Below are 10,433 nucleotides of genomic sequence, written 5' to 3' on the forward strand. Positions count from 1 at the left end.
GCCGTATTCCTCGGCTGTCAGGCCATCAGTCCATCTGTCGACGAGCAGATCTTGTTCAGCTTGAAGCTGCTGCTGTTTCTTTTTCAGGCTCCTTGCAGTGGCTATGAGCTGAAGCTTAAAGCGCTCCTGCTCCAGAGGATCCTCAGGCACGATGAAGTCTTCGTTGCCGAGGCTTGTCTCCTCCTTGGAGGGTGGACGGTAACTATCGTCCTCTGAGTCATCTTCTATGGCCTGTTCATCAGGGTTGTTTGCCTGTTGTCATGTTCCTCCTGTTCCGATGCAGCTTCGACAGGGTCCTCATTGTTTTCGGCGTCGCCCGGAGTACTATTTTCTCCGGTGCGAGTGTTGCCATCCTTTGAGCGAGGAGGCTTAGAACGGCGTTTGGGGCGCCGGCGCTTGGACTGCATCTCAGAGGGTTTATTCGTGTCTGGCTCTTCTTTGTCGTCGCCAGATCCTTTAGGTGTATCAACCATGTACACGTCGTACAAAGAGGTGGCCGTCCAACGTCCAGTAAATGGCAGGTCTTGGCCTTGCTCCTTGTCGGCATCGTCGTCCATACCGTCGATGTCTTCGGAGCCATAATCAAGCACGTCGGTTAAGTCATCGACAGTGGCTATGAAGTGGGTGGCGGGTGGGAAGCAAAATTCCTCATCATCCGCCTCTAGCTCGAACCGAACATAGTTCGGCTGTGATTCCTCCTCCAAGGACAAGTTCTTTAAAGAGTTTAGCACGTCACCCAAAGGTAATTGCTGGAAGATGTCTGCGGCGCTAAATTCAAAAATCGATAACCGATCCGACTCGGTGTCCACAGGCGTACCTGGTCCGGAACTTATAGCCAGAGACGAGTCCGGAGTTCCATTGACGCAAACATTGCAAGATGTCGAGTCCGTGTGTGGCTCCAACGCCGCGGACTTTGTGGCCTCGGAGGGCACGATCTGCTTCGGTTCTAAGGCCGTTGCAGCAACAGGATCCATCTCCTGGATGTAATCCGATAACAGATGTAAGTCATGTTCATCGGGGCGAGGGAGAGCAATCACTGCGGTCTCAAACCCACTGAAGATCAAGTCTCCACGGGTATCCGTGGTGTAGTTCAAGCTTCCAAATCTGACCTGATGGCCAGGGGCGTAGCTATCGACCTGCTCTAGATGGCCGAGTGAGTTGGCCCGCAGTACGAGGCCGCCGAACACAAAAATCTGTTCGGGGAGGAAGGTTTCTCCTTGGACAGCGCCTCTATCGACGATTTAAGGAGCCATCAATCCTTTTGGCGACGGCACAGTGGAACTCTCAATGAAAGCACCAATGTCGGTGTCAAAACCGGCGGATCTCGGGTAGGGGGTCCCGAACTGTGCATCTAGGATCGGGGACACGATGTTTACCCAGGTTCTGGCCCTCTCTATGGAGGTAATACCCTACTTCCTGCTTGATTGATCTTGATAAATATGAGTGTTACAAGAGTTGATCTACCACGAGACCGTAATGGCTAAACCCTAGAAGTCTAGCCTATGTGAATATGGTAATGTATATCCGCCTATCCGGACTACGCTCTCCGGTTTATATAGACACCGGAGAGATCTATGGTTACATGGGGTCGGTTACATAAGAAGGAATCTTCATAGTTGGTCGCCTAGCTTGCCTTCCACGCCAAGGAAAGTCCAATCCGGACACGGGTATAGTCTTCGGCCTTCATATCTTCACAGCCCATCAGTACGGCCCCATGAATAACAGGCCGGACGCCCGAGCACCTGTCAGGGAAAACGACACCTATGGGATCACAAGAATCCCTACTATGGTTGCCGGGGCGCAGGGTTGCGAGAAGAGCAGGATTAGTAACCAGCACAAGGATTGTTTACCCAGGTTCGGGCCGCGAGGATGCGTAAAACCCTAGTCCTGCTTTGGTGGGTGTATTTTAGAGAGTTCTTGAGCTCTCGAACTAGCTGTGGTGTGTGCGTGGTTCCAAAGAGCCGAATCCTTCTCCAGTATGCCATGGGCCTCCTTTTATAGTCGAAAGGGGTTGCCACAGTGGCACAGGAGGTGGAAAGGCGCACAGTGCTATGAGCTTATCGCTCGTATTACAGGACAAGATGCATTTAATGTGTAGCTTAGGTGTCCCCTTGCTTTATTGGGGACGGGGGCGAGGCCCGTCCCGTCCGTCGCCGCTCCTCCTTGCTTCGACACGCGCCCTGGCCAGCGACGCATGCGGCGCCACGTAGGCAGGCAGGCAGCTGAGGTGGCGCGGTGGTGGAGCCTCCACGAAGATCTGCATGCCGCCACACAGTTGGTTGATGAGTTGGCCTGGGAGCTGCATGTTGCCACGCAGGTGCCCGCCCAGCTGGTTGGGCTGGCAGTTGCATGTGAACGGTGGTGGAAACTTGGTTGGCGCGGGCCTGGCAGTGGCCCTGCTGTCATCTTTGGTGAGGGCCTTGCCGGGTGGCCCGACAAGGGTCTTGCCGTGGCACGTTGTCGTCCCCGGCAAGGATCTTGCCGGGGGTCTCGTGGCTTTCCTCGGCAAGGATCTTGCCGTGGATCGTCGTCTTCTAATCCTCATCTGATCTTGGGTGTTCCTTATCTTCACAAAGATCTGCATGCCACCATGGAGGTGCCTCCCGAGCCCTGGCCCAACGTGATGTTGGAGACCGTGGGCTCAACGGTGGCTCGCTCTATTGGTCTGGGGGAGCTTCCCCGGCAAGGGTCTTGCCGGGGGAACCTGCTTCGTCCCTCTGCTCTTTGTGGTCTTGGCCTTGGCGTTGCTCTGGTTATCTTGGGCTTTGGTCTTACCTTGGCTCACCTCCCCTATTCTTCTTGGTGTGACCGTGGGCGCGGCTCCGACTGCCCGTGCACAGGTAAAGGGGTACAAAAGTGCGCCCCTCCTTTTGTACACCGACAGGAGCCCCCGGGCCTGGGCCACACATAAGCGCGACACGTTGTTGGGCCAGGCCCAAAATGGTGCGCGGGCAGGCGGGGCGGTTTTTACCGTGGTAAAACTTTTCTCGCCCTGGGCTTCCCACGACCCGCGCGCGCGGCGCGGCATGGCGTGGAGTGGTGCGCGTGACGTGGGCGGCATGCGTGGGGCGGTTTCCAGACGCATGCGTCACATCGTAGTAAAGAGGCGGCTCGCGCCTTCCCCGTAAAAAGAGGGAGGCGTGGAGGCGCGGCTCATTTACTGAATGGGGCCGGGTCGCGGTCTTCGAGGCGTCCACTCCCCACGATCACGGGGTGGGGAGAGGTCGCTTCACCCGTCCCCTTGGCTCTGCACGTCCGCCACGCGTCCTTCATGCGCCTGCGGTGGCAAGCGGTGGAGGCGAGAAACCGGGCCGTCGTTGGTTGGGGCAGCGGGTCGGTCCCGATTCCCTGCGCCTCTGGTGGCTGGATTGGCCGAGCGGGGCGGCCGAGCCCCGACCCCGCCCCTTTATAAAGAGGGGGAAGGGGGATGGCGTCCCGCACATCTTCTGTCATCTATCTCCTCTCGCTTCTGCTTCTCCCTTTCACTCGCCATGGAGAAGGGGAACCCTGGTCCCTCGATGGTGGCGGCGAGGGTCGCCGCTCGGCAGCGCGTCCCTCCTCCTCCTGAGCCCGCGGTGGTGGAACCGGCCGCGAGGGGAAGGGGGAGGGAGCGAGGCCGTGGGCGAGGTCGGGGCAGAGGTCATAGTGCTCGGGGAAGAGGAGGACGGGGCGGCGCGCCGGCTTCGCCACCGCCAATGATGCCTTTCCCGATGGAAGGCCATGTTGGAGACCAGCCCCGCGAGTTCTTCATCAGGCTGCGCCGGCCTCCGTGTCGCCGTCTTCGTCTTCCCGCCCCGTTTGCTCGGGAGATGGAGCGTGACCCGCCCCAATCCCTCAGATTGCACATGAGGGGTTGTGGGAATGGGGGCATGCGGGTCGATGTCGACTTCCCGGCTCCTCGGGTCATGTACCTCCATCGTGGATGGAAGATGTTCGCCCACATCCACAGCCTGACGGCGGGGCACGTCCTCTACTTCAAATTAATGGAGGACGGCCTGCTCTCTGTCAAGGTCTTTGGAGACTTCGGGACTCGCCTGAAGTGCTGCGTGGAGAGCTCCTCCGACGGAGATTCCGACGATGGAAGCTCTTCCTCGAGCGAAAGTGATCAGGAGGACAGCGGGGCAGATGATGGGGATGAGTCCGACTAGGCGTCGGACGCCTCCCGCCTGGGCGGGTGCGGCAGCAGCAGCATCTGCACATGGCCGCTCCTCCGGCAGAGTTTTGCCGGGGGTGGGGCCAGCTCCTTGAACTTCTCGGGGTCGTCTCCTTGGGCGGCTGGCGTTGGGAGGTTGCAGAAGAGGAAGAGGGTGGGTGGCAAGGCCGTCAACTCGGAGTACGCGGGCACCGACGCCTTCGTCGCGTACTGCCGGTCCTGCCGCCTCGTCTTCCAGCTCCTTTCCCGGCACCGTCATCACCGGCCCACCCGTGGGCGGCCACCGAGGTGTTCTCTTGGTGCTTTCTGCTGCTCGTAGCTCGCCTAGGTGCCCCTTTTGCCCTCCCGCCTCCTTGACCTGCCTCCTGAGGAGAGGGACAAGAAAGGGATCACTGGCATCTTATCTCTTTTTTAATCTGTAAGCCTTCGGGCCTTGTTTAAATTTAAAGCTTGTAATCCCCCTTGTTCATGTTTTTCATTCCGTACGGACTGTACCTGTGTGGGATGCTTTTAATGAAAAAGGGATGTTTGCCAGGTTTTTCGTTCGTGGGCAGACCTCGCGACAAGGAACGAATCCTTGTTACAATTTAAGATAAACGTTTTCACCCGGCAACAGGCCTTGCCGTCCCCCTACTTCGCTCAACCATTCTCGCGCCCTTGGCGGAGGCAGGGATGAAGCGGGCTTAGGATCCTCGTTCTACTTCCTTGCCACTACGACTACAACCAAATCTGGGCCCAGGAGATAATCCTTGGGTATAGAAAAGGGGAGCACAGTGGCCTAGAAATAAAACGAGTTTTCACATATCCCAGTTCCGTTCCGAAATGCATGATAGAGGATGAAAGACTTATCTGGATCTGCAGCCCCGGGCAACCTTGTCTTGCCGCGGTTGGATCCTTGTGCTTGCAGCCCCCGGCAACTCTGGTTTGCCGGGGTCGGGACGCCGGTCCGTTTCCTTTCTGCCAAGTAGCTCAGCAGAAGTGCTCATGTGCCCTGCGAACCAAAGGGGGACAGAAAAGAAACAGATAGACGCGCACTCGACCTCTAGGCTAGGGGTTAGTCGCTGCTAAGCACTATCAACCCTAACCAAGGAAGAGACTCGACCTAGCATGCATGCTATAACTTAGGGCGCCAGCGCTTCATTTATTTATGCTCACGGTCTGCGCCTGGCTTCGTACAAAGGGTTACATGCCTTGCTGGCAAAGCTTGTACAAAAGGTGGCTTGCCGGGAGGCCCGACAAGCCGCGCCTTATGGGTAAAACTTGCGAAGATGCTCGCTGTTCCAGGAGTTGCTCAATGGGACAGCATCTTTGGTCTCCAGGCGGACTGCGCCGGGCCTGGTGACTCGTATTACCCAATAAGGGCCTTCCCACTTTGGCGTCAACTTGTTGGAATTCTTGGCCGACTGAATGCGCCGAAGAACAAGGTCGCCTTCCTCAAAGCATCGAGCATGAACCTTGCGGCTATGGTAGCGGCGCAATTCTTGCTGGTAGCGTGCTGCTCTCACAGCCGCCCGAAGACGATCTTCCTCAAGGAGCGTCTCAAGGAGCGTCGCGTCATCTTGACGCAACTGCTCTTGCTCAAGCTCATCATAAGCGAGCACTCGAGGTGACCCGTATATGAGTTCCGTGGGGAGAACTGCCTCCGCCCCATATACTAGGGCAAAGGGTGTCTGGCCGGTGGCTCGATTTGGCGACGTCCTGATCGACCAAAGAACCGCCGGCAATTCATCAATCCAGCGCCTTCCGCTCTTGCGCAGCTTGTCAAAAGTCTTTGTTCTTAGGCCTCACAACACTTCAGCATTTGCCCTCTCTGCTTGGCCGTTGCTCCGTGGGTGTGCCACGGAAGCAAAACAGACCTTGCTGCCGAGGTCTTGGATGTATTGCATGAAGGTGTGGCTTGTGAACTGCGTGCCGTTGTCGGTGATGACTCTGTTTGGCACACCAAAACGGCAGACCAGTCCCTTGAAAAACTTGACAGCTGACTGAGCAGTCACCTTTCTCACTGCTTCCACCTTCGGCCACTTTGTGAACTTGTCGATTGCAACGTACAAGTACTCAAAGCCCCCGACAACACGAGGGAAAGGGCCCAGTATGTCGAGCCCCAAGACCGAGAATGTCCAGGAGAGAGGGATTGTTTGAAGGGCTTGAGCTGGTTGATGAAGCTTCTTAGAATGGAACTGACACGCTTCACACTTGGTTACTAGTGCCGTCGCATCCTGGAGGGCGGTGGGCCAGAAGAAACCTTGCCGGGGGATGCACTTCAATTTCACGCCGTTCGGCCTTCTCCTGTACAGGACGTCATCGATGAACTGGTACAGGGCGGACCGACGAGCTACTTTCTCCGCTTCTTCCTGCTCCTCAGGAAGCTCCCCTGTTTGGAGGAATTGGACGGTATGATGCGCCCATGCCGGAGCCTGGGGCTCGACGGCAAGGACCAAAGGCATCTCTTCCACCATGGGAGCGGCTGTCTCTACATCCCGGGCTTGACGCCCTGCCGGAGCCAGTTGCTCTTGGGCAGGCTCAGCGTCCGCGGCAGCACACTTGCCGGCAGCCCCAGGGGGCTCGGTAGGAAAGTACTTGCCAGGACCTGACTTCCTCCGCTTGTTCTGCCCTGTTGACGGTTCGACGGATGGTTGAGTTAACCGGAGCAAAAAGGTACCTGGTTCCACAGGTAGCTTGAATGCGGCACGCTTCGACAGGTAATCGGCGATGTCGTTCTCCATTCGGGGGACGTGCTCCGCTTGGATACCGTCAAAGCATTCCTCCAGCTTCGTCACCTCATCTATGTAAGCCTCCATCAATGGGCTCTGATAATCCTTGTTGACCTGTCTGACAACGAGCTGCGAGTCACCCCTGATGATGAGCTTCTTAACCCCGAGGTCTGCTGCGATTCTGAGACCGGCGAGCAATCCCTCGTACTCAGCAGTGTTGTTGGTGGACATCTCCCTGGGGAAGTGCATCTGGATCACGTACTTGAGGTGCTCTCCGGTGGGTGCGACGAGCAGCACACCGGCACCGGCGCCTTGCAGCGAGAAAGCCCCATCAAAGTACATGATCCAGTCGCGGTCCGCTTCCTTGCCGGGGAGAGTGGTCTCCTGGATTTCTTCGTCAGGCGTCGAGGTCCATTCTGCAATGAACTCCGCCAAGACTCTGCTCTGGATTGTCGAGGTACTTTCAAACTTCAAACCAAAACTTGATAACTCCAACGCCCATTCCACAATCCTTCCGGTTGCATCTGGGTTATGCAGTATCCGCTGCAATGGGAGGCGGGTGACGACAGTGATCTCGTGGGCTTAGAAGTAATGACGCAGCTTCCTCGAGGCCATAAGGAGGCCGACGAGCAATTTTTGCACACCGGAATACCTCGACCTAGCCCCCTGCAAGAGGGAGCTGACAAAGTAAACCGGGTGCTGCATCATCTTCTTCTTTCACACCACCTCACTCGACCGCGCGGGCACTGCCTTGGTGGCATCAGACTCTGCTGGGGGCCTCGCCTTGCCGGCACTAGGCCCTGTCGGGGGAATCTTGGGCTTGCCATCCGCTGGTTCTATCGCCGTCACTGCCTCCTCATCGACCTCTGCGCCACCAGTGCGGTGCTGACCACTTGATTCGTCGCCGCGAGATACAGCAGCAATGGCTCTTGTGGTTTAGGCGCAACCAGTATTGGCGTGGAGGAAAGGTATTTCTTCAGATCCTGCAATGCTGCCTCGGCTTCTAGGGTCCACTCCATTGGGCCTGCCTTCTTCAAGATTTTGAAGAAAGGGAGGGCGCGCTCGGCAGACTTGCAGATGAATCGGCTCATGGTGGCGACGCGGCCCGTGAGCTGACGCACATCCTTGATCCGCTTGGGCGCCTCAATCTGCTCAGTAGCCTTGATTTTGTCTGGGTTTGCCTCGATCCCGCGCTGTGACACAAAGAACCCGAGAAGCTTGCCGGACAGAACGCCGAAGACACACTTCTCAGGGTTCAGCTTGAGGTTGATCTTGCGCAGGTTGGCAAATGTCTTTTCCAGATCTTGCACAAGAGTTGGCCCATCCTTGGTTTTGACCACTATGTCATCCATGTATGCCTCCATATTTCTATGGAGCTGAGGTTCAAAACCAATTTGGACAGCTCTTGCAAACGTCAAGCCAGCACTCTTCAACCCGAAAGGCATCCGTAAAAAGCAATACGTACCACATGGGGTGATGAATGCTGTCTTTTCTTCATCCTCTCTCGTCATGAAGATTTGGTGGTAGGCGGAGTAGGCATCGAGGAATGAGAACAGATCACACCCGGCTGTGGAGTCAACAATCTGGTCGATGTGCGGCAACGGGAAGGGGTCCTTAGGACAAGCCTTATTGATATCTGTGTAATCAGTACACAGCCTCCACTTCCCATTCGCCTTGCGCACCACTACCGGATTGGCCAACCACGTCGGGTGGAGCACTCCTCTCACCAAACCTGCCGCTTCCAACTTCCTGATCTCCTCTGTGATGAATTCCTGCCTCTCCAGAGCCTGCTTTCTGACCTTCTGCTTGACAGGCCGCGCATGAGGACAGACAGCTAGGTGGTGCTCAATCACCTCCCTGGGAACACCGGGGATGTCGGATGCTTGCCATGCAAACACGTCGACATTCGCCCGCAGGAAGGTGATGAGCGCGCCTTCCTATTTGCTGTCGGGGGTGGAGCCTATGGTGAAGGCCCCTCTCGTGCCATCCTCCCTGACGGGCACCTTCTTGGTCTGCGGCGACTCAGCTCTGGATTTCTTGCTCTTGTCGGTAGAGCTCTCTGGCACGTCCTCGACGGTAGCACAACACTCCGAGGAGGTGCGCTTGCCGGAGTGGGTGCGAGAGGCCTTGCTGGGCTTCTTCTTCCCTCCCGGGCCTTCAGCGGCAGGAGCAGGTGCCTTGACGGTGGCTGCTGCAACTGCTTCCCGGTAGAGTTGGTCGGCGCAGATCAGCGCGTCCTTCCTGTCGGAGGGGACAGAGATGATGGTCAACGGCCTGGGCATCTTTAGCATGTTGTAGGCGTAGTGTGATGCCGCCATGAACTTGGCTAGTGCCGGGCGGCCGAGGATCCCGTTATAGGGCAAGGGGATCTCGGCCACGTCGAAGATGATCCTCTCCGTTCTGTAGTTCAACTCTCCTCCAAACGTCACATGTAGCGTGACCTTCCCCTTTGGCTGGCTCCTCCCCGGATTGACCCCTTGAAATGTGCCCGTTTCCTCGAGGTCTCTATCAGGAATTTGCAGCCTTTTGATCACGACAGGCGAGATCAAGTTCAGGCCAGCCCCGCCGTCAACCAACATCTTGTTCACGTTGAGGTTGCGTATCATTGGCGAGACCAACAATGGCAAACACCCGACCGCGGTTGTGCGGTCAGGGTGGTCCCTGGCGTCAAAGATGAGGGGCGTGCTGGACCACTTCAGCGGCTTCTGAGCGTCGAACAACGGCTCCGCTGCTATAATCTCACGCGCCCACTGTTTAAGCTGGCGGTGAGAAGTATGCAACGAGGCGCCACCATCGACGCACATGGCCTCCGTAGCCTTATGGAACTCTTGCTCACCGGACTCGCCGTCCTCGTCGTGATCATCGTCTTCTTGTTTCTTCTCACGGCCCCGGGCGGGCCTCTCTTGCTGGTTGTCCTTGCCGCGGCGGCCTCCTTGGCTGCCACGCTTCTTGCCGGATCCCTCGGCACCATCCTGGTCCTTCTCCTTGTCCTACCTCTCTTACTCAGCTTTTTGCTTCTCAGCAAGCAGCTCGACTTGTCGGCAGTTCTGGAGGTCGTGGCCCTTGGTGCGGTGGATCTTGCAGTATTGCTTGCCGGAGCTTCCTGGCTTGTCGGCAGCTGCTAAGGCCCGGCAAGCGGCGCACCCGGCAATCTCCTTGCCGGGGCCGTCTACCCTGACCTTCTTGGCAGCGCCGGTGTCGTCAGACCCCTCGACGGCAACTACGGCCTTGCCCTTGCGTTTCCTGTTGCGACGCCGGCCCTTCTTCATCGGGGTGGCAGCACCTTCGTTAGTAGTGTCGGTTTCCGCACCGGCGTCTTCGCCGGGGTACTTCCTTTCCTCTTCGGCCCGGGCGCACCTATCGGCCAGAACGTAGAGCTCGGCCACATCCTTAACCTTGGTCATCGCCAGCTCTTCACGCATCTTGCGGTTGCGCACGTTCTGATGGAACGCGCTGACCACAGCAGTGGGATGAACGTCGGGGATGTTGTACTGCACCCGGTTGAATCTCTGGATGTACTTGTGCAGGGTTTCCCCTTCCTTCTGGGGAATGATATGCAAATCACTGGC

This window comes from Triticum aestivum, chromosome 4D, assembly GCF_018294505.1.
Source record: "Triticum aestivum cultivar Chinese Spring chromosome 4D, IWGSC CS RefSeq v2.1, whole genome shotgun sequence".
Taxonomy (NCBI): Eukaryota; Viridiplantae; Streptophyta; class Magnoliopsida; order Poales; family Poaceae; genus Triticum; species Triticum aestivum.